This window comes from Equus przewalskii, chromosome 22, assembly GCF_037783145.1.
Source record: "Equus przewalskii isolate Varuska chromosome 22, EquPr2, whole genome shotgun sequence".
Lineage (NCBI taxonomy): Eukaryota > Metazoa > Chordata > Mammalia > Perissodactyla > Equidae > Equus > Equus przewalskii.
Window position 1 is genome coordinate 12,171,914 of NC_091852.1, and position 21,173 is coordinate 12,193,086.

Here is a 21,173-nt window from a genome sequence, read left to right on the forward strand (position 1 = left end):
TTTATTCTGAACACAACATTGTTTAATTGACATAACCAGTATATTTTGATAACTGAAAAGTCAGGTCCTTCCTCATTGTTCCTTTTCTTTCCCTTTAATTTTGTTGCTTGTTCTTGTGCATTTTCTCTTCCATATGAACTATGAAATCAGTTTATCAAGTTCAATAAATCTCTGGTCAGGATTTTTATTCAGATTGTATTGAATTTATGGATTAATTTGAGAAGGCTGACATCTTTAGAATATTGAGTCTTTCATCCAGAAACACATATAGCTTTTCATCTATTCAGGTCTTCTTTTATGTCTTTGATAAAATTTAAGTTTCCTTCATGTGGACCTTGCACCATTCTTTTTTTTTTTTCTTTTTTTTTGCTGAGGAAGATTCATCCTGAGTTGACATCTGCTGCCAAGCCAATCTTCCTCTTTTTTTTGGATGTGAGGCACCTCCACAGCACAGCCACTGACAGACGGGTGGTGTAGGTCTGCACTTGGGAACTGAACCTGGGCTGCCCAAGCAGAGCGCCTTGCACCATTCTTGTTGGTTTATTCCTAGGGGATTTTTTTTAAGTTTATGTTGCCATTGGGAATGGGATCTTTAGGTTTTAGTTTTCCACAGAGAAAAGAATATGAGAATGAAAAGAAAGCAGGAGTTGAAAGAATTGGAGAAAGAAAAAAGCAAAGATGAAATGATGCAGAAGGAAGACAGAGAAGAGAAAATTGGATTTTAGTGAGTACCTATTTTGTGACATGCCCTGTGGTAGAGACGTTCGGGAGCACCTCTCACCGGCCAGCTCATGCGCTCTTCCTGCCAGGTGGCTCACCTGAGCAAACTGAAGTTGAAAAGGTCAGTGAGGGAGCACGGAACAGGAAATGGAAAGTGAACAGGTTTGGAGTGAGGCCTGGGACCCCGTCCCAGATTCCCCTCTCACCAGCTGTGTGGTTTTGCTCCAGTTACCTAATTACCTTCCCCATTTGTAAAGTTTACATAGTATCTGCTCGGGTGACCGTGGGGATTAATTGGAATAAGCATCTAAAGGGCCTGCTGCGTTAGGCGCTGCTCTCCACACGCGCCCGCGCCCACCGGGGACCGTCCCTGCCCACGCTCCGGCCTTTCCGCCACGGCCGTCGCCGAGTCTGCTCAGGACTGCACGGAGCCGTTCTGTTAACATGCAACGAGATGTTTATCCCGTGAGTGCATCACATCCAGGAACGCATACCTGACATTCTTAAGAAAGACTGTAGGAGAGACAGTTGTTAGGAGCTGTGATCTGAGTCTGAAAAAAATCACATAAGCCTGAAACAAAATCAGCCGTTTTTACAAAAGGAGGCATTGTTGAAATGTGGATCCTTAGTCAAGCCCCACTCCCCCGCCGTGAGAAACACCCTCTGTTTCTGCCCGAACAATAGTTCCTTGTGCCGAGACAATACTGGCTGCATAGCCCTGGAAAGCATCAAATTCCCATGGCGATGGCAACGCTTTCTCCCAGGGACACTGGAAACAGTGTCTGGAGGAGCCGCACCGCTGGACCCAGGCCCTCAGCCCTGGAGAGGAGGCTCCGTTCCAGCCCGAAGAGCAGGAAAACAGAGCTGCGCCCTCGTCCTGGCTACGTCTTGTTTTTGCTGCAGGGCTCTGCCCCTCCCAGGAAGTTATGCTTATAAGATGTGAGTATAAAGTCGAGAAAGAGAGGGAAATAAGACATACTGAAATGCCTAAATGAGCGTTCTCTTCTGGGCAGCATCTCCATCGGGTCCCAGCACGTTGCGCTTACTCACCGGGAAACGCGTGGCCCCGGGCTGGATTTAAATCCTCCGGCTCCGCAGCTGGGAGCTCTTGAGGACATTAGCTCGCCTCTCTGAGCCTCATTTTCTTCATGCAAAAAATGGGGTTAATAACAAGGACCTCAGAGGATCGCTGTGAGGATAATACAAAAATGTGCTCAATAAAAATCAGAATTATTCTTTCTTCATACAGGGAATTTAATTCAGAGCCCCTGAATGTCTTCAGTGATTCTCATTTCCCTTTTCAAGGGGGAATTTGGTTTCTGCAATAGCCATATATCGTAAGATTCTGGGACCAGTAAATGATGTATGTGATAAAACTGAGCAGTTGTATTTTTTACTTTCTTTAAAGGGAGGTTGTCTTTTAAATACCGAGACTAGTTTCCATAAGTGTGTGATTTACAGACTGACCTTGACCTGTTGGATCTATGTTTAAATTGTGTCCAGAAGCCAGTTGCTTCTCACTGCCTCCTGCTACCACCTGTTCAAATCGAAGCCATTAGCGTCTTTCTCCAGGAGCATTCAAATAGCCCCTCCTAACTGGCTTCCCTGTTTCCACTATTGCCCTCGGTGTATTTTGAGCAATGGCAGTATCATTGGAATAAATGTATCGCCTCCCCAGAGGGATGCTTTGACCATCATTTATTTAGATATTCACTTATTCAACAAATAATTATGGAGCCCCTACCATATGCCAGCGTTGTTCCAGGCTCTGGCACTACAACAATAAACACAACAGGCACAGATCCCTGCCTCTTGGATTGTATATTCTTGGGAGGCGCCATGACCATTGAACAAACAAGCAAGCACAGTGTAGCCTATGCCAGGTTGTGATGGGCATTATGGGAAAAAATGCGGAGTAAAGGCACAGGGAGTGGGGTAGGAAGGGGGCTTGTTATTTTAAATATGATAGCTGGGAAAATCCCTCTGATGAACTGACGTTTGAGCAGAGACCAGAAGGAGGGGGGAGGGGGGAGAGGGGCGTGTGGTTATGTGGGAGGAGGAAAGGAGGGTGTTCCAGGCAGACAGGACAGCTGGTGCAAAGGCCCTGAGGCAAAGCAGAGGCCAGAACAGCCCCAGCAAAGTGAGTGAAAGAAGAACAGAGGGGTGGTTACAGACACGCTGGGAGTGGGAAAGCGATCACAGTGGGCCCTGTGGGCCGCCGTGAGGACTCGGCTCCTATTCTAGTGAACTGGAAAGCCACCAGAGGATTTTGAGGGCAGAAGTGATGATGATCTGATTTACATTTTTAAACTGACCTCGACCTATTGGTCAACAGGTTGGGAGTAGCCATATGGTTGTAATGCTGGGAGACTTGGCAAGACTAGGGTGAGACCAGGGCAGGATTTGGGATTGGTGACAAAGCAGGGAGAACAGAATCTGGATTTCCTTCAGAAGCCTGAACCCTTGGGGGGCAGTCTACCATCAGGGTGAACAGATGGGTTCTGCAGTTGGTCAGCTTGAGTTTGACGAGCCATGTCGAGGACGTGGAGAACGCGGCCCGGACCTCAGCTGCTCATCACAGTGACATACAACTGCAGGCACAGCGGGAACGCACTGCAGTTCTTGCTGTAGGAAGCCGTCGCTCGCTGCTCCATGACGCTGACCGTTGCTGGCAATTCAGAATGCTCCGGGCTGAGGCATTTGTTGCATCTCTTCTCAAGGTATATCTAATGGTACGTCAGCCTTACTCAGTAACCCAGTTATAGAAAATACATTTCACAGAATTTTACATTGCTGCTTTTTGTGAATTACAGCTTCCGGGAACTCATTTTGAAACCCCAAATAGTATAGAAGAAACATTTGCCACAGACTGTGTCTTGCTTCTCAATGTAAGGAAAAATACGACTTGTACCTCAGCATTATATTCTCCAAATCTGTTGGGTAAAGAAGACAATGCCTAGCTCTGTGGGTGATACAACCGACGGAGCCTGGACTTTGCTGCAGGGGAGGTAGATGATCCACACAGCACATGGCTATCGGTTGCTTCTGTAACTAAGAGCGGCTGTATGTGCTGGGGCTCAGCACTCCTTCCCTTGGAAGCTGCCGAACAGACTGCAGAGAGCTATATTCTGCTTTTCTATAAGGAGAAAACAATTCTTTGTTATTCAGATTTACTTCTCAAATGGGTTACTGAAATACTTAGGACTGGGTATGTAACCGCTTTGTGTCTTACTCATTCAAGAAATATTTCTGTTCAATTTCAGGCGCTGATCTATGTGTTTGGGCTATGTTAGTAAACAAAACATCTAAAAGTCTCCGCCTTCTTGGAGCTTACATTCTAGTGGGGGGGGGAGAAAAAATAACTAAAAACATAATAAATAGTTAAATTATATAATATGTTGGAAGCCCATAAAATGCTGTGGAAAAGTAGAGGGTGCTAAGAGATTTGGGCATGCAGGGGGAGGGAGGGACCGCTTGCAGTTTTTGACAGAGGAGATAAGGTGAGCCTCACTGAGAGGGTGACATTTGAGTAAAGATTTGCAGGAGGTGAAGTAGTTAGTGGACTCCTGGGGAAAGAATGTGTCGGGCAGATGGAAGAGCCAGGGCGCAAGCCTTCAGGCAGAAACAAGGCAGGACAGTGTGAGGAAAGCATGGAGACCAGTATGGCGGGTGTGGGATGAATGAGGGAGAGAGTAACAGGAGGTGAGGTCAGAGAGGCGATGAGGCCCTGCTTGTAGAGGGCCTCACTGGCCATTTAAGGACTTCGGCATTTGGTCTGAGTGAAATGGGAAGCTTTGGGAGGATTTTAAGCAGAGGAATGATATGCTCTGAGTTACATTTTAGGAAGGTCATTCTGGTTTCTGTACTGGGAATAGTCTCTTGAAAGGCTGGTTTGGGAGCAAGAAGACCAAGTAGGAGACTGTAGCAATAATCTAGCTGAGAGATGATGATGACTCAAGCCAGAGTGGTAGCTGGGGGCTGGAGGGAAGGGGTGTGAGTGAGAGGAGTCGACAGGGATACCAGCGTTTTTGGTATGAGCAATTGGAAGGGTGGAGTTTCCATCGACTCAAATGGGAACAACCTCTGATGGGGTAGGTTTGTGGGAGAAGATGAGAACTTAATTTTTAGACATGTTAAGTTTGAGATGCCTGTGAGGCACCAAGTGGGCATGTCAAGTAGGCAGCTGCCTATATGAGTCTAAAGTTCGAGAGAGAGGTGGGTCACAAGATAGAAATTTGGGAGTCGTTGTCATATCGGTAAAGGCGTTCGTTGAGAAAGTTGGTACAAGGAAAGAAGAAAATCAAGGACTGCTCCCTGGGGCGCTCCAAAATTAATAGATCTTGGAGAAGAGCGGGGTCTAAAATGAAGACTGAGAAGAAATAACCAGTGAGAGAGGAGGCAAATGAAAAGGAGTAAGGCGTCCTGGAAGCCAAGTGAAGAAAATATACTGACGGGGGACTGATCAACCGTGCCATTGGATTTGCAGGTGAATTTCCTCCTCTGTAAAATTCAAGTAATAATAGCACTTACCTCATAGACTAAATGAGATAATTTGTGTGAATGACCAATCACAATGCCTGATGCTAGCAAGGACTCAAAAATACTACCTATTTGTATTCCTGACACCTCTGGAAAATCACTTATAAACCTGTTCAGTCTCCAAGATAACCCCTAGGGGGAGCTCAAGGCCTTCCTTTCTTCCCTATTACTTTTTCCCACAACAGAGACGTCAAATTTAGAGGTAGGACAAAATGGACTCCCAATGGCAACTGAGGTTTTGTAGTAAAAGTGGAAGAATCCAATGCAGTGGGTGTCAGACTTCAATGTGGATAAGAATAGCCTGAGGAGCTTGTTGAAATGAAGATCCACAGCAGGCCTAACCACCACAGATTGTAGTTAAGTAAATTGGGAGGGTACCTGGAAATCTGTATTTTCTACCCCCAGTGATTCCAGTGTATGTATTCCCACACTGCTGCAGTGTGGGAGAAAAAATAATAACTGGCCTGTAGCAAATACTCACTTCCTCTTGTCTTCTTGGGACTTTAGAATGATTTTGCTTCTCTTTTTTCCTTTCTCTTCCTTGCAGCCAGTGAGGCAAGCCAGCCCTGGGGCTCCCTCTAGGCTGGGAGGTCCTAGCAGGAGGAGGACGGTTCCACAGAAAGCAGCCTGAGGTGGGTGGCTTGGGCTGGGTTTTACTCCCCATCAGAGGACACAGTGTGGTGGCTCCCCGTCCACATCTGGCCCCTACATTTTTTTTTTTTTTTTTTGACCTGAACAGAGTTGGCCTGTCCAGTGCTCTTATTAAAATTTGAATTTATTTCCAGCATATAAGACTCAGGAGATTTCACATACAAACCCAAGTTTTCTCCTTCTCCAGGGCAATAGGAAAATATGAAACCTGGTCTCGAGTCCCCATGTAGCAAAGCTGCTTCCCCTAGATGGGTGTGAACTCTGTAATTTTCCGCTACCCCCTTCATTCCTTATTGTCCCTCCAAAAATCAAGGCCAAGTGGCAGTTGCCATTTATCATTATATTTACATATGTTTTCCTAAAGCTGAGGAAAGGGAAATATTTCTTTGGAAAATAAGGTTATAACATGAGGGTCTAGTGTTTCGAGAATAAATTTTCTTACAGCAGACCCTTTCTGTCGCTTACGTTACTTACCTGGCTTCTCTAGGCGTCTAAGCTGGCTATCTGTGGTCTAGCTCTTAATCCAGAGGTGAAAAAGTTGTCCTTTTATTAAAAAATGATCTAGAATATTATTCAGCAATAAAAAGGAGTAAACTATTAACGTGTGCAATAGAATGAATGAATTTCAAAGTTAGACTAAACAAGTCAGACGCAAAAGTGTAATACTGTACGATACCATTTATAAGAAATTTTAGGAAAGGCAAGACTATAGTAACAGAAAGCAGAGCGGTGGTTTCCTGGGGGCAGAGATTGGCTGCAAAGGGCTTGACAACCCATCTGGGGCTGAAGGAAATGCTCTCTATCTCAACTGTAGTGCTGCTTAGATGTGGGGATATACAGTTGTTAAAACTCATCAAGTTATATATTTTAAATGAGTGCATTTTACTGTATGCAGATTTTATCTAATAAAGTTGATTTTTAAAAGTGACCTAATAGGGTTGCCTGAGAAAAGAGATGAAATCAAGGGGGCCCTTGCCTAGGGTTTCTTTTTGCCTATCCCTGTCTACTGTCGTAGGTGGCAGGCCAGGATTCGGGATTTCAAGATTCATAAGCATCGTGACCATATTGAAATCTGCTAGACGTATAAATAACATTTGGCACAGGACAGCAGATCCAGATGAGTTGATAAAGGAGATATAGATGTGGACACAAGTTCCCAGGGGACTTCAAACTGCGTGGAGATTGACACTTCTGGGCTTCATTCCATATGGAGAGACCTGCAGGGCTGCCCTGGGAGAGGACCCAGTAAGCTGGATGGGGCACTGGCGGTAATGTAGGGGCTTTTGCTCTTCCCGTTCCTTCCCCTCTTCCTACTCCTTCTTCACTAGATTCAACCAGGAACCTCACCCTACAGAAGCATTTTTCGTCTCTGATGAGTGACGTTCCACATGGAGTGAGTGGAATCTGGTGTTGGCCACCCTAGCCATCCTCCCTAGGGACAGGACAAGCTCACCTCAGAAGACGCAGGGTGCTGATGTGTGAGCTGTTGGTTTGACTGTATCTGGCATGGGTGGCAAGCACCCTGTGTTTTCTCCCCTTTATTGTGTTTCTTAGTCAGGGTTGCGGTAAAAGCGTTGTGGTATATGCGAGATGCTGAGTCTTTATGCTTGGACTGGCCTACTTTCAAGAACCCCACAGAGCCCTCAGTAAATTGGGAACTGAAGGAGAGTTACATGGGGGTGGGAACAGACATTGTGGGTACCCCACCCATATTCTCTCAGCCTACCACTTCCTCATAGGCTGCCTGAGTGCAGCTGTAGCACCTACCTTGCTTTGCCTGAGATGTTCCAAAGTGACTGTATCACTGTGCATTTCCAGCAGCCATCTCTGGGATTCCAGTTGCCCCTTATCCCTGTCAGCACTTGGAATTGTCAGGTTCTTTTTTTTAATTTTAGCTATTCTGATTGATGTCGTGTTGTCTCATCATGGTTTTAATTTGCATTTCCCTGATGACTAATGATGCTGGGCATCTTTCATGTACTTATTCACTATCCATACATCTCCTTTAGTGAAGTGTCTGTTCAAATCTTTGCTCATTTTATTAAAAATTTGGTTGTTCATTTTCTTTTTTTTATTTAGTTTATTTATTTATTTTTTGCAGAAGATTAGCCCTGAACTAACATTTGCCACCAATCCTCTTCTTTTTTGCTGAGGAAGATTGGCCCTGAGCTAGCATCTGTGCCCATCTTCCTCTACTTTGTATGTGGGATGCCTGCCACAGCATGGCTTGATAAGCAATGGGTAGGTCCATGCCCAGGATCCAAACTGGTGAACCCTGGGCTGCCAAAGCAGAGCACGTGAACTTAACTGCTGCACCACTGGGCCAGCCCCTGGTTGTTCATTTTCTTATCGTTGAATTTTGACCAGAATATCCAGAATATCTAAAGAACTTTTTGTCAGATAAGTGATTTTCAAGTATTTTCTCCCAGCCTGTGACTTGTCTTTTTGTGCTTTTGTAGTGTCTTTCACAGAGCAAAAGTTTTGCATTTTGAGGAAGTCTAATTTATCAAAAATTTTTTCTTTATGCCTTTGCTTTAGGTATCATATCTAAGAACTAATTTGCCTAACCCAAGGTCACAGACTAGAATCAACACCTAAATTTTTATGATCCATTTTGAATTAATCTTTGTATAAGGTGTGAGAAATGAATCAAGATTCATTTATTTGCGTATGGATGCTTCTTCCTGATATTTTTAAATATCGCACTTCAGATAAAGTCCTTTTCGACCGTTGCTTTACTTGTTTTTTCTTTCTTTGCTCCCCAGATGTAGCCAATATCAAGATTTTTGTAGGTATCCATCAGATCCGGTTTTTACATATTTAGATATAAATGTATCTTTATAAACAATATATGGTATTATATTTATTTTAACACGTTTTTGAGATCTATCATCTTGATACATGTCAATATAGTTTATTCTTTCCAAGTGCCATGTAATATTGCATTATTTGAGTATACCACCTTTTACTTATCCATCTCTTTATTAATGGACATTAAAGTAGAATCCATTTTTTCACTAGTATGTACACTGCTACAGTAACCCTCCTTGCACATGCTCCTTGTGCCCGTGTACCAATATCTCTAGGGTGTATATCAGAAATTCAATTACTAGATACTAGAAAGTGCTTTTTTACTAAAATGGCTGAAGTGATGGACAATCTCACAGCACAGTATGATTTGCAGTCCCACAGCTTCGCCAGATCACAAGACTCTGAAATTGTTGCCAATATGATAGGTATACAATAGTTTCTTTTTTAACAATTTGCATTCACCTGGTTACTCATGAGGTCAAGCATCCTTTTAAAGGTTTATTGGTCATTTCTGAATTGGCTTTTTTGTATGTCTCCTCATCACATAAGTTTTTAATTTCAATAAAGACGTTTGTCAATATTTTCTATATAGAATGTTGCATATCTTGCTTAAGAAATTGTTTTCTACTCCGAGCTCATAATGATATTTTGCTATGTTTTCTTATATTTTTTCCATATCTAATTTTTCAGTTGAATGTTTTTCCCCCAAGTTAATTCTATTGAGATGAAGTTTCCATACAGTGAAATGCACAACTCTTAAGTGTATGGTTTGATCAATTTTGACAAATATACTCATGGAACCCATACCTCAGCCAAAATACAGAACATCCCATGACTCTGAAAACTTCCCTGTGCCCCTTCCCAGTCAACCCGCTTCCCTGAAGCTACCACTGTTCTGATTTTTTTTCTGCCGTAGATTAGGTTTGCCTTTTCTAGAACTTCCTAAGAGTGGAGTCATACAGTGTGTATGCTTTAGTGTCTGGTCTGGCTTTTTGCAGCTCAAAAGCTTTGAGATTTCTTCCTGTGGTTGCCTGTGTCAGTAGTTCACTCATTTTTGTTGCTGCGTGGTCCCACTGCATGGACGTACCACGGTTTGTCCTTCTGATGGATGTTTGGGTTGATTCCAGTTTGGGGCTATGATGAATAAGTTTGCTATGAACATTCCTATACAAGGCTTTTTGTGGACTTAGTCCTTCTCTTCCCTTAAATATATATCTAGGAGTCAAATTCCTGGGTGGCCGCTGGAGTTTTAAGTTCACAGGTGATGGTCACTGGGCAACTGGCATCGATTGATTGATTGTGCTTGGTGAATAGAAACCATAATAAAGCTTTTCATTTTTTCTCTTCGATTTTCCCTGCCTCTTCCTTCCCAGCCTCCCTGCCCCCTAGTTCCGCCGAGATCAACAGCTGGGCCAGCACTGTGATTCTAGATTATGAGACATTTATTGGTGTCTGGGAAGACTATCAGCTTGGAAAACACTATTTTATAAGGCATTAGCTTTCAAAATTGTTGCAGAAAGATCAGAACCTATTTTTCAAATGCAATATTCTGAAGAGCCCCAATATATTAAAAATGTTTTTAAAAATGGAGCTGCATTAGTTTTGTGGGGATGCCTCTCTGCTTGTGCCCTCTATCCCCGTCCTTGCTAAGCAACTCCTTAATTTCTATAGATCACGTTTTGAAACATTTCGGTCTAAGGAAATTGATACTTAGACAGTGACCCATCTTCTTGTCTAAATTGTATAGATATGGGTATGGGTCTGTAGCTCTGATGTTTTATGTGTTCATTTGATGCTTTTGGAAAAGTGATACACGTGAGAGACTTTAAGCTGGATTCTCTAACTCTGGAGATTCTGAAGAGCTACTTGATCCTAATGGAAGCACCCCTGGCTACGGCTGTAAAAGAAGAGATTTGGCATTTAAATGGGACCCCTCTGGGTTTTTTTAGGGCTTTAATTTCTCTGTGATAAAAAGGATTGAACTGATAATGAGAGGGGTCTGTGTGTGTGTGTTTTACTGAGCTATCTTAATACCATAACATCACATTATGTTAATATATTATTATCACCTGGATCTTGCTGTAAAATGCAATCAGTTAAGATTTTTTGCTTTGTTTTGTTTTGCTTTTTCGGCATCACTTAATAGATGAGAAAGAGACTAGGGGAGGTTCCTTTGTCTAGGGTGTAATGTGGCTTGAAGTGAGGTTCTTTCACATTTTAGAGGATTCTGCAGCTACATTAAAGCATTATTCACATATGGACTTGAGGGCCTGAGTTGTCCATGTTGTTGGTCCCAGATAAGTGAGAGCACTGATGGCACAGATTAGAAAGGCTGTTTCCTCTAACACTCTGCTGATGTGCCTTTGTGGAGGGGGGAGCGACCATGTCATCTCTGGTTGGTCTACAGTGTAACTGGGTTAATCCAGGAAAGATCAAATTGGAAGGGATGTTAGCCTCACGTGCAAACCCCTAGGGGACACTCAGGGCTTTGTGTCTTCCCTCACCACCTCACTATCCTCCCTTAGGACGAGCCCACAGGTCACGGACAAATGGACACCGAGGATAAATTTAAGCCACTGTGCTAGGGAGCAGAGTTCTGGTTGGAGGAAGGAAGAGATTATAATTAAAATAGAAGTGAAACAAAAACACTCTTGGCCTTCTGTGGGAGCGCTTCATGCTCTTTCCCCTTTCTCTGAACTCATAAAGATAGATGCTCCCTGACCTCGTTTTCTGCTTGAAAGGAGGTGCCCTCAACCTTTGAAGGCAAAGTAGGCATCAAAGTTGGGCCTACAAGCGATTTAGGACTGCTCTAGGCCAGGAAAAATGTCGTGTGGCTCCTGCAGAGTCCAGCCTGGCCTACCTATGAGTCCATAAGGACAGAGACCATGGAGCCTTGCACGGGGCTGTAGTCACAACAGAACAATGGTGTTCAGGGTCCCGCCCTTGGCTCCCACCTGCTTCCGGTTCACCTCAGCTCTTGACCCTCCACTTGCGTCTCTTTTTCGTCTTGTTCCTTGTTCTTGCCCTTGCACTCATTCACTTACCTCCATTTCCCAGATTTGCCCTCTATATTCTCTGATGACTTGAGTTTGGACTCGCACTTCTGGTCCTCTCCCTTCCTTGTCAGTTCAGGAAGCATCTTCAATTCTAGTTTGTTCCTCTATCCCAGACCCCTGGCATGAAGGCACCTACATGGATACCCCACCTGAGCCAACTATTTTTTTTTTTTTTTTTTTGAGGAAGATTAGCCCTGAGCTAACTACTGCCAATCCTCCTCTTTTTGCTGAGGAAGCCTGGCCCTGAACTAGCATCCATGCCCATCTTCCTCTACTTTATACGTGGGAAGCCTACCACAGCATGGCTTGCCAAGCAGTACCATGTCCACACCCAGGATCATAACCGGCGAAGCCTGGGCCGCCAATAAGCAGAACGTGTGAACTTAACCACTCTGCCACGGGGCCGGCCCCCAGCCAACTCTTCTTGATTTGGGTACCAAGAGTGACTGAAAATTCCAGTGAATACTTGAAACACATTTTGAAAAATAAGCACTGTCCTTGCCTGTAGAGGATTATAATAAAACAGAGACAAAATCAATTGAGTATGACATCAGCAAAATTATGTAAAGCATTATTATTCAAGTTAAGTCTAACCTGGTTCATTAATCCTGGAGTTATCTGAATTCATTTATTGCCCTGGAATAAGATATCTAAAATTACATAAATATTTAAGTAAATTTACATTGTGGTAGCATTTGTTAGAAAATATTTGATCTATACTTCAAAACATTGAAAAGAATTAAATTAGATTTGTAGCTGCACAACAGAAAGGATTATTTGAGAATATCTTTTGGGAAGAGGTAATTCTCTGGTTTAGATTTAAATCAGGGAAGAATATGAGTCAGTATTCCATTATTCAATGAAGAGATAAAGATAATATTATTTGTGATGATTATTGTGAGATTGGAAGGTTTATCAGATTCATCTAGCCCTTAGATAAATCCCATCGCCCTTCAAATAGAACTCGGTAATATTACATGACAGACTGTCACAGTGAGGCTAGACCACAGATTCCCTTCCTTCCCCCAAGAAAATCAGAGTTACTAATATGGTTTGTAATGATTATTTACACAATTAGGTGCAATAAGAGGAGAAAAAACTACTTGGAACTAAATTTGCTGATTATTTTTAAGATGCTGTCTGGCAAGGTGTAAATGTTCCCCTCTTCCCAACTTGAGTTTCATCTAAATTAATATGCATTCTGAATTTTTTTTTTTAAACATAGGCATTATGTTCTTTTTTCAAGATTTTATTTTTCCTTTTTCTCCCAAAGCCCCCTGGTACATGGTTGTATATTTTAGTTGTGGGTCCTTTTAGTTGTGTTATTTGGGACACTGCCTCAGCACGGCTTGATGAGCGGTGCCAGGTCCGCACCCAGGATTCAAACCGGCGAAACCCTGGGCTGCCAAATCAGAGCACGCAAACTTAACCGCTCAGCCACGGGTCTGGCCCCTGCATTTTGAATTTTTGATAAAATATCTTCTAATGATTTTCTGTAGGCCCAACTAAATAATGAGAACTAACTCCAAACATGGTATTTATGATGCAAAATATTTGCTCCCAACACTCTACCAGAAGATGGGAGAGTTGAATCACAATGTTGTTTAGCTCCATAAGTTTTTTGGGTCAGAAGAACTCCAGTAACCTATCAGTCCCCTTCCGAATGGCTTCTATCAGATTATCTCTGAAAATCTTTTCATCATTCAGTTCTTGTTCAAAAAGACTTCTAAATAATGGTTCAAGTTCAGCTTGAGGAGGACTCGATGATCATCTGGCCTGGTTTTCAGTTCAAATCCTCATTTGCTTTCATCTTCTCCCTCAGATTCTCCAGGGCCTTTATTAGCACACCAAATAAACTTAAAACTGTAGAGCAAACACTGGGTTTCAAGTGTCATGAAAGATAAATCAAGTGCTTGAAACCACAGCAATCAATAATTTTTTTGCAAACACACTGTAGGAAAAAAAAAAGACCTTGCTTGTTTCTCTCTCCCATGCGTTTTTTTCACCAATCAGCTTTTTAGTCTGTTTCACTATTCATAGAAATTTGCTTATCAACTTCAATTCTAATTAGAACAATTCATCTAATCTTTTTGGATCTGCAGTGTCAAGCACCCATTTTTCTGACAGTTCAAACGGAACGTTATAAAAGATGCTAGGATGTGTTATCTAATTTCCTGGTCTTTCTCATTGTGACATCCTGTACTAATTGCAAAATCATAGTTAAATGCCAGTATGATGATGCTGTATATTGCTTTTCAGTTTATTGACTTGGTAATACAAAAAGCATTTCCTCTCAAAATGTGTTTATGTACAAGTTAAAAAGTAGTCATAGGAGCGTGGAATTTTAGAGTAAGATAAGGCCTTTCAAAGAGTATTGAGTCCAATATCTTCATTTTACAGGTGCTCGAAATGAAGAACGTAGATGATGTTCACAGCTGTAATGATTCACAATCTGCTATCTGAAACAGACCTTCAAAATCATCCAATCTGTTGGATCTTTAAAATCATCCAATGAGTAAAATCTGTTATTATACTAGTGAGAAAACTGAGCTTCATTTTGTTATCCAGTCAGTGAATGGCTCGGGAGTTCTAAAATCCAGGTCTCCAGAGGGTCAACGCTAGAATCTTCCCACCAAACCAACACAGCCTCTTCCACAACATCGTATGGTCCTTGACTCCAATTATCTGTGGAAAACAGATAATATAAGGAAACGTCCCTGGGGTGGAATCCTGGGGCCACCATGCTGCCCAACTCCATGGAGCACATTTCCTTCTCTTCTCTCCCAAAACTGCAAGAACCAGAACACTAATACATGTGAATTTCAAGTTTAGCTGAAGCATCCTTCAAACCACAGTGTGGGGTAACCATCTGGGGCAAAACAATGGGATAAAGAAGAAAAAGGAGGGACCAGGGCCGGCCCCGTGGCCGAGTGGTTAAGTTCGCGCACTCCCCGTTGTCCGCCTGGGGTTTTGCCAGTTCGGATCCCGGGCTCGGACATGCACTGCTCATCGGTCCATGCTGAGGTGGCATCCCACATGCCACAACCAGAAGGACCTACAACTAGAATATACAACTATGTACTGGCGGGCTTTGGGGAGAAGAAGAAGATGAAAAGATTGGCAAAAGATGTTAGCTCTGGTGCCAATCTTAAAAAAAAAAGAGAAAGGAATTTGATAATATGAAGTTGAACTTTTCATTGAACCTTTCAGCCAGTTTGTAACTTCCCTCTTTCATCTTCCCATAGCCCATAGAACAGAACTCTGTATTTCATCACAAGGGCTTTTAATCCTTTGTTGACCATTAGGTTAATGGTGCTTAATGGTGCTTAATGGTGCCTGTGATGTTTTCATAATGCTCAGTGAATACTTGGTAAACGAATGCTGTGTGCCTATTCAGGAATGATGGCTGAGCCTGTTAGATTGATGGAGATTTCAAGATGGAAGGTGATCTCACCTCAACTTTCAAATATGTCTTTTCCCTCACAGCCACCAGCATCAGTGCCTTGAAGCTGCCCAGATATTACTGAGAGCTCATGAAAGATATGCCAAGAGGGGTATGCTCCCTGCCTTTGGGAAGAACATGATGTGATGTTTCCTTCCTGGCTCCTTCATTACAGTGTTAGTTTTTACAGTAGAATGAGATCTCTGGTCTTTATGCTTAAGAGATAATCTAAGTATAGCAGGAACAACCAGATGCAATTAAAAAAGAGAAAAACTGATAGCAGCTTATACGCTCCAAAGGTCAAAATAGAAACTATCTCAGGGAAAAATTTCTTTTTTGGAAAATGCTTCAATATGCCTACTGGTGATGGAAGTGTGGGGGACTGGCATTGGCCACCCCAAGATATGTCTCTTTGGCATGAGGATTATTTGGGGCTGGTTACTTTTAATAAACTGCAGATGGGAAGGAGGCTCTGAGGACTGGAACTTGCTTGCCCTTTGTTAGGAGACATTTACATTGTAAAGGAAATCTCCATCTGTAAAGATGTCTCCCTCTCTGTACCAGGAAGAAGGGGGGATGACCTTATCTCTAGAAACTCTTAATCAATGGGGAAGGCAAGGACTTAAATCTGCATTTGTTTATTGTGCTTGTCTGGTAACCTCCTGTAACTGACTCCCCCCACCCCCAACATCCTCCTTTGTCTTTAGCTGGATATGATATTTAAGGTGGTGGCTTCAGCCATTTTGGCGAGTTGCTCAGCTTGCCTGACCTCTCCCCTGTGTACATGTTATAAAGCTTTGTTTAATTTTCTCCTGCTATTCTGTCTCATGTGAATTTAATTCATTCTCTGGCCAGATGAACCCAGAGAGGGTAGAGGAAATGTCTTCCTCCCCTACAGAAGAGAGGGCCGAGGCTAGCGGGGATGGAAGATATTGAATAAAAGGGGACTCAGTTCCTCTGCATGATAAGGCAACAGTGATTTTTAGCTTGACTTCTGGTACTTTGAGGGAAATAATTGGGACATGGGAATGACGGGTCCCACCACATAGCTAACCCAGTGGTTGACAGGGCTATGAAGAGTGGCAGTATGAAATAGATTCTCTGTGGCTAAGAAGGGCAAGGATTTTAAGACCAGTGATGTCTGCTCTCAACTTTTGGTTGTCTCTTATCCTGAGGTATAATTCACTTCCATTATCCCTAACTTTTAGTAAAATCTGAACCACTCAAGAGTATTGCAATAGGAGTGCCTTAGAGCATGAAGGAGAGAGAGTGGAAGGTCATGGAAACATACGAGGTGCTCAGAAGCCAGCAGAGGACAGGCAGGGGAGCCCAGAGCAGCAGTCCAGAAGGAAATGTGAGTACAACACCCTGGGAATCACTCCCCAGAATCACAGAAGGTATGAGACTTGTTGCCACTATTCAGGAAAAGGCCTCAAATATAACCAAAGTTTACCTGGGCTGACTGGAGAAACTGAGGACATTTGTCTGGGTAAGAACACAAAACAGCAGTTAGGATGACGATTGTACTTTGAGGCAGAACTCTTGCTAATTACATACTTGTCTCATTCCACAGCAGTGCAAAATAAATAACTAAATAGCTGTCTCCTGCCGAGAGAGGGGGAGGGAGAAAGAGAGGGAGGAGGAGGAGGAGGAAGGAGGGAGAGGGAGAGGAGATGAGGGAGAGGTGGGGGAGGAGGGGGAATGAGGGAGAGAAGAGGACAGGGAGGAAGGGGGAAGAAGAGAAGAGGGGGAGAAGGGGGAAGAAGAGGAAGGGGGGAGAGGGGAATTCCAGCTGGGTGAGCTGGAGCTTCTCTTTTGCCAGAAATTCTTTTCTACCTATGACCCTCACTCACTGCTTCATAACCAGAAAACTTTTCTACTCTTTCTCTTCTATAATAAAGGAATAATAATACTTACACTGAAAGATTGATTAAAGAATTAGAGCTAAACTACCTTTCGTAGTGTTTAGCACACATTAGGCACTCAGTGAGTGCTCCCTATTGTATTAAATATTTCAATTCCTGAAATAATAATAAGAGCAATCTGGCCTCCTGAGCATGCAGAGGGTTGAGGGAGGAAGAAAAATCTTTCTTTGCCTTTCTCTGGAGTCTCTTTTCACCTTTTTGGACAATTAACTAAAATAACCAAAAAATAAGAGACCCGCCTTTGAGTATCAGGTGTGAGAGAGTTTAGACTCTGGTTTCTGTGAGTCACTGTTGAAGGCGTCTGCTCCGGTTAGCATCGCCTCCTCTTCTCTAGGCCAGATCCTCTCCGTTTACATATGCATTATTCCTTTGTATTTCTGCTCTCCTTCTCTTCTTGTTGGGGTTGTGATGCTGGCCAACCTTTTCAATTAGCTTGAACAGCCATCAAAACTCATCCATTAAAATCCACTTCCCCACACAGCTAAAGAGTAATTTTCTGCATAAACCTCTTCGAGTTGTTATAAAGATCAAATTAAAGTGTGAAGAAGATTTTTGCAGGCTGCTTTGCTGGGATGGCAGAGAATGTGGCATTTAGAATCTAAATTCTTCTTTATTCACAGTCTTCTCGTTGCTTCTGTTGCACTCCGTGTCTTGGTTTCCTTGTTTATAAAATAATTATAACTCCCATTCAGTAGTTGGTGTTGACAAAAGATTTTCACATATTGAGGTATATGGAGTAACAACGCTGATTCAAAACTGATTTGGCTGGAAGTGAAGAAGCCTGCCTTATGGCCTATGAGACACGAGGTCCATCTGCTTTAACCATTAAAGTAAAGAATGCACTCTCTCAAGATAAGAATGCATACTTCCCCTCCTACGCCCTATGGGTAACGCCCATATTACAGTCTTTCCCAACATCAAGGTCATGTTGACCTGCTAATTTGCAACTGAATACCTCTTTGAAACTCTGAGGAATACTTTCCTGGGCGTGTTTATGGTATGTTCTTTGTTCTAAAAAGACAGAGACTGTACTGAAAACCATGCTCCTCCTGAACACTTTCTTTATGGAAACTGCCTTCCTGGGTTATGATCCGCACCCTGGCTCAAGTAAAACTTGCCTTATCTCTCATCTATAGTATGGTTGTTGGTTATTTCGCAGTTGACAGCTTCAATCCCATTGATTAAATTCTGACCACGGTACATGATTTATATATATCATTTGACTTTCACAATCATCCTAAGGCGCAAGATTCTGTTTTTCTTCAAGTTTACAATGAGGAAACTGAGGGTCAAAGAGGTTAAGTAATGTGGGAGCCTGGAATTGGCCACTCCAAGATATGTCTCTTTGGCATGATGATTATTTGTGGCTTGTTACTTTGCAGACAGGAAAGCAACTGAAAAGTTGAACTTGCTTGCCCTTTGTTAGGAGACGTTTACATTGTGAAGGAAATCTCCATCTGTAAAAGATATCTCCCTCTGTACCAGGAAGAAGGGGAGATGACCCTATCTCTAGAAACTCTTACTCAATGAGGAAGGCAAGGACTTAAATCTGCATTTGGTTATTGTAACCTCTTGTAACTGACTTCCCTCCCCCTCCCAACGTTGGCATTTCTTTAAGGATTAAGCATCTTTCCTTAGGCTAGGAACTGATTGCTGGGCTCACCTGTGATCACCCAGCTTGAGACAATAGACTTGCCTCCTGCTAGGCCCTCCAAGATAGCAGACCCACTACCTGCTGTGTCCATCAAGCGCTGTGCCGAAAGGGCAATCTTGTGACTATTGTGGGAGGGACATTTTAATCATATGTGAAACACCCTGTTTGGGGGTATATAACCACTATGTGCACCCCACTTCTTCAGTGCCCTTTCTTCCTTCTGGAAGAAAGGCCCCGGGCCATGGTCCTCATAAAGCTTTGTTTAATTTTCTCTTGCTATTCTGTCTCCTGTGAATTTAATTCGTTCTCCGGCCAGATGAATCCACATTAGGTAGAGGAAAAGTCTTCCTCCCTTACAGTTACTAACTTAAAATCACACAGCTACTAAGTGATACAGTAAGATTCCACCCTAATTCAGCTGGACTCCAAAAGCCATGCTAAACTAATATGTTGTGAAGATCCAGTGAAATAGATATGAAAAGCCATTTTAACTGTAAACTTGTACAGTATTACTAGCAATCATTATTCAGATTTAAAAAGTGGTTTATCCTCAAGTGAAACAGGAAGTTCAGAATCAGCCCCACATGTGCAGAAGAAAGCAAATTCAAAATAAAAAGGCCTGTGCCTTAAGTTGGTTTACCCGAAGTAACATGGTGGGGGAGACTCCACTTTGCTCCAAGCAGGTAAATTTTTTTAAGTCCAAGAATCATTATTGTCCCATTTAATGAATAGACTGTGTTAGACGCTGTGGGAAAGGAGACCTAATCAGGAGAGAGGACGGCAAATAGGAAGAAACACAGAGGGACACGCAAAGCAGAGCAAGGCCTTCTGGAACACTGCTACGCCACACACAGTGAAGACGCCTCTGCAGCTAGTGGGTTAATCATCACAGACGTCTTACAGAGAATTCTGGAAGGTTTGAATAAAGAAGGTTTAGTGTGAGAAATGGTGAGCAAAGCATCAGACACAGTAAAAGGTTTGTGTCTCAACACCAGGGAGATGAAAGGAGAGAAGAGAACTAATATTTATGAGCAACTCTGATGTATTAGGTATTATAATGTGTACATTGTGTTATCTTATATATTCTTCATGACAACCCATGAGGTAAATATGTGTTCATTAACTCTTCCAGTTTTCCTAACAATTATTTGTTAAATGTCCGTTCTGTGCCAGGCTTTGTGTGAGGCATCAGAATACATGATGAATAAGAAGCAGTCAAATACAAGAAACAGAAAAGCTAAACACAGATTTTTTTTTTAATGTCTCCATTTTGACAATGAGGAAACTGAGGCTCAAAGAGTTTACGTAATTTGTCCAAGTTCACCCAATAAATTATTGACTGAACTAGTATGAGAACTAATGCTCACATCTTGGCTTTTTCTCTGGTCATTCACTTAATGTAAGAAAGAATTTATGCCATGGTAAAAGGTGAGGTGAATTCTCATGCCGGCTCGGTGAGCTGAGGAGTCGAAAGAAAGATTTCTCGGACTCTCAAGGTCTGGTGGTAGTGCTCTTTTATTCAGAGAATAGCATGGGGACAGGACCCATGGGCAGTAAGAGCTGCAGGGGTGGGGACAGGACCCATGGGCAGTGGAGGGCTGCAATGGGTTGAGGGTAGAGCTAAATTTATTAGGCATAGTTATGTGAATTATTTTTTTTTTTACATGACAAAGGAAAGATCATGTAAAAAAGCCATTAAAATGGTATCAGTGCAGGTGGGGTTGTGTGGTCATATAACTTTAGATGTGAACCAGGTCATGACGTCCTTTACTTCCCGGAGGGTGGTATAGATTGACATGTAGGCCAGGATGCCTTGGGCTTCTCTCCCTGGGGCAGCCTTGATCTTCATCAAATTCCATTTGCTTAATGTGGCAAAGTGTGAAGATCTGGTAACATTTGGTGGTAGTGACACAAGTGTCCCTTATCTTATTCCCAATAACTGTGTCCTGAAAGGTTTTATAATGAAGATGATATTTTTAAAATTCCACTTCATTTGCTATATATTGTTTTTAACCTTAAGAATTGACTGGAAATGTTGTCTTAATATCATGAGTCAAGTGAGTTAATGGCGCCAGAGATCTAGTGTTTAAAATAAAGAAAACCTTTCTGTTTCTGAGAGAGAATATAGAACTATATGGCTTTTTGGGGCCGGCCCAGTGGCACAGCTTGGCAAGCCATGCTGTGGTAGGTGTCCCGCATATAAAGTGGAGGAAGATGGGCACGGATGTTAGCTCAGGGCCAGTCTTCCTCAGCAAAAAGAGGATTGGCGGCAGATGTTAGCTCAGGGCTAATCTTCCTCAAAAAAAAAAAAAAAAACAGAGCTATATGGCTTTAAACTGACTCAACTCAGAGAAGTTTCCTGAGAAGAATGAAAA

The 21,173-nt window shown here is 42.6% G+C and overlaps 1 long non-coding RNA gene across 2 annotated transcripts; it reads left to right on the top strand.

Annotated features, from left to right (window-relative positions):
• Positions 1-5,065: 5,065 nt before the first annotated feature.
• On the top strand, positions 5,066-16,037 carry LOC139078611 (uncharacterized). Of its 2 annotated transcripts, none has more exons than XR_011531624.1 (3): positions 5,066-5,206; positions 5,807-5,891; positions 14,178-16,037. It is a non-coding gene; the product is annotated as an uncharacterized lncRNA (long non-coding RNA). The 2 variants fall into 2 exon arrangements; XR_011531623.1 differs by lacking the exon at positions 14,178-16,037 and adding an exon at positions 6,926-7,058.
• The last annotated feature ends 5,136 nt before the right edge of the window (positions 16,038-21,173 follow it).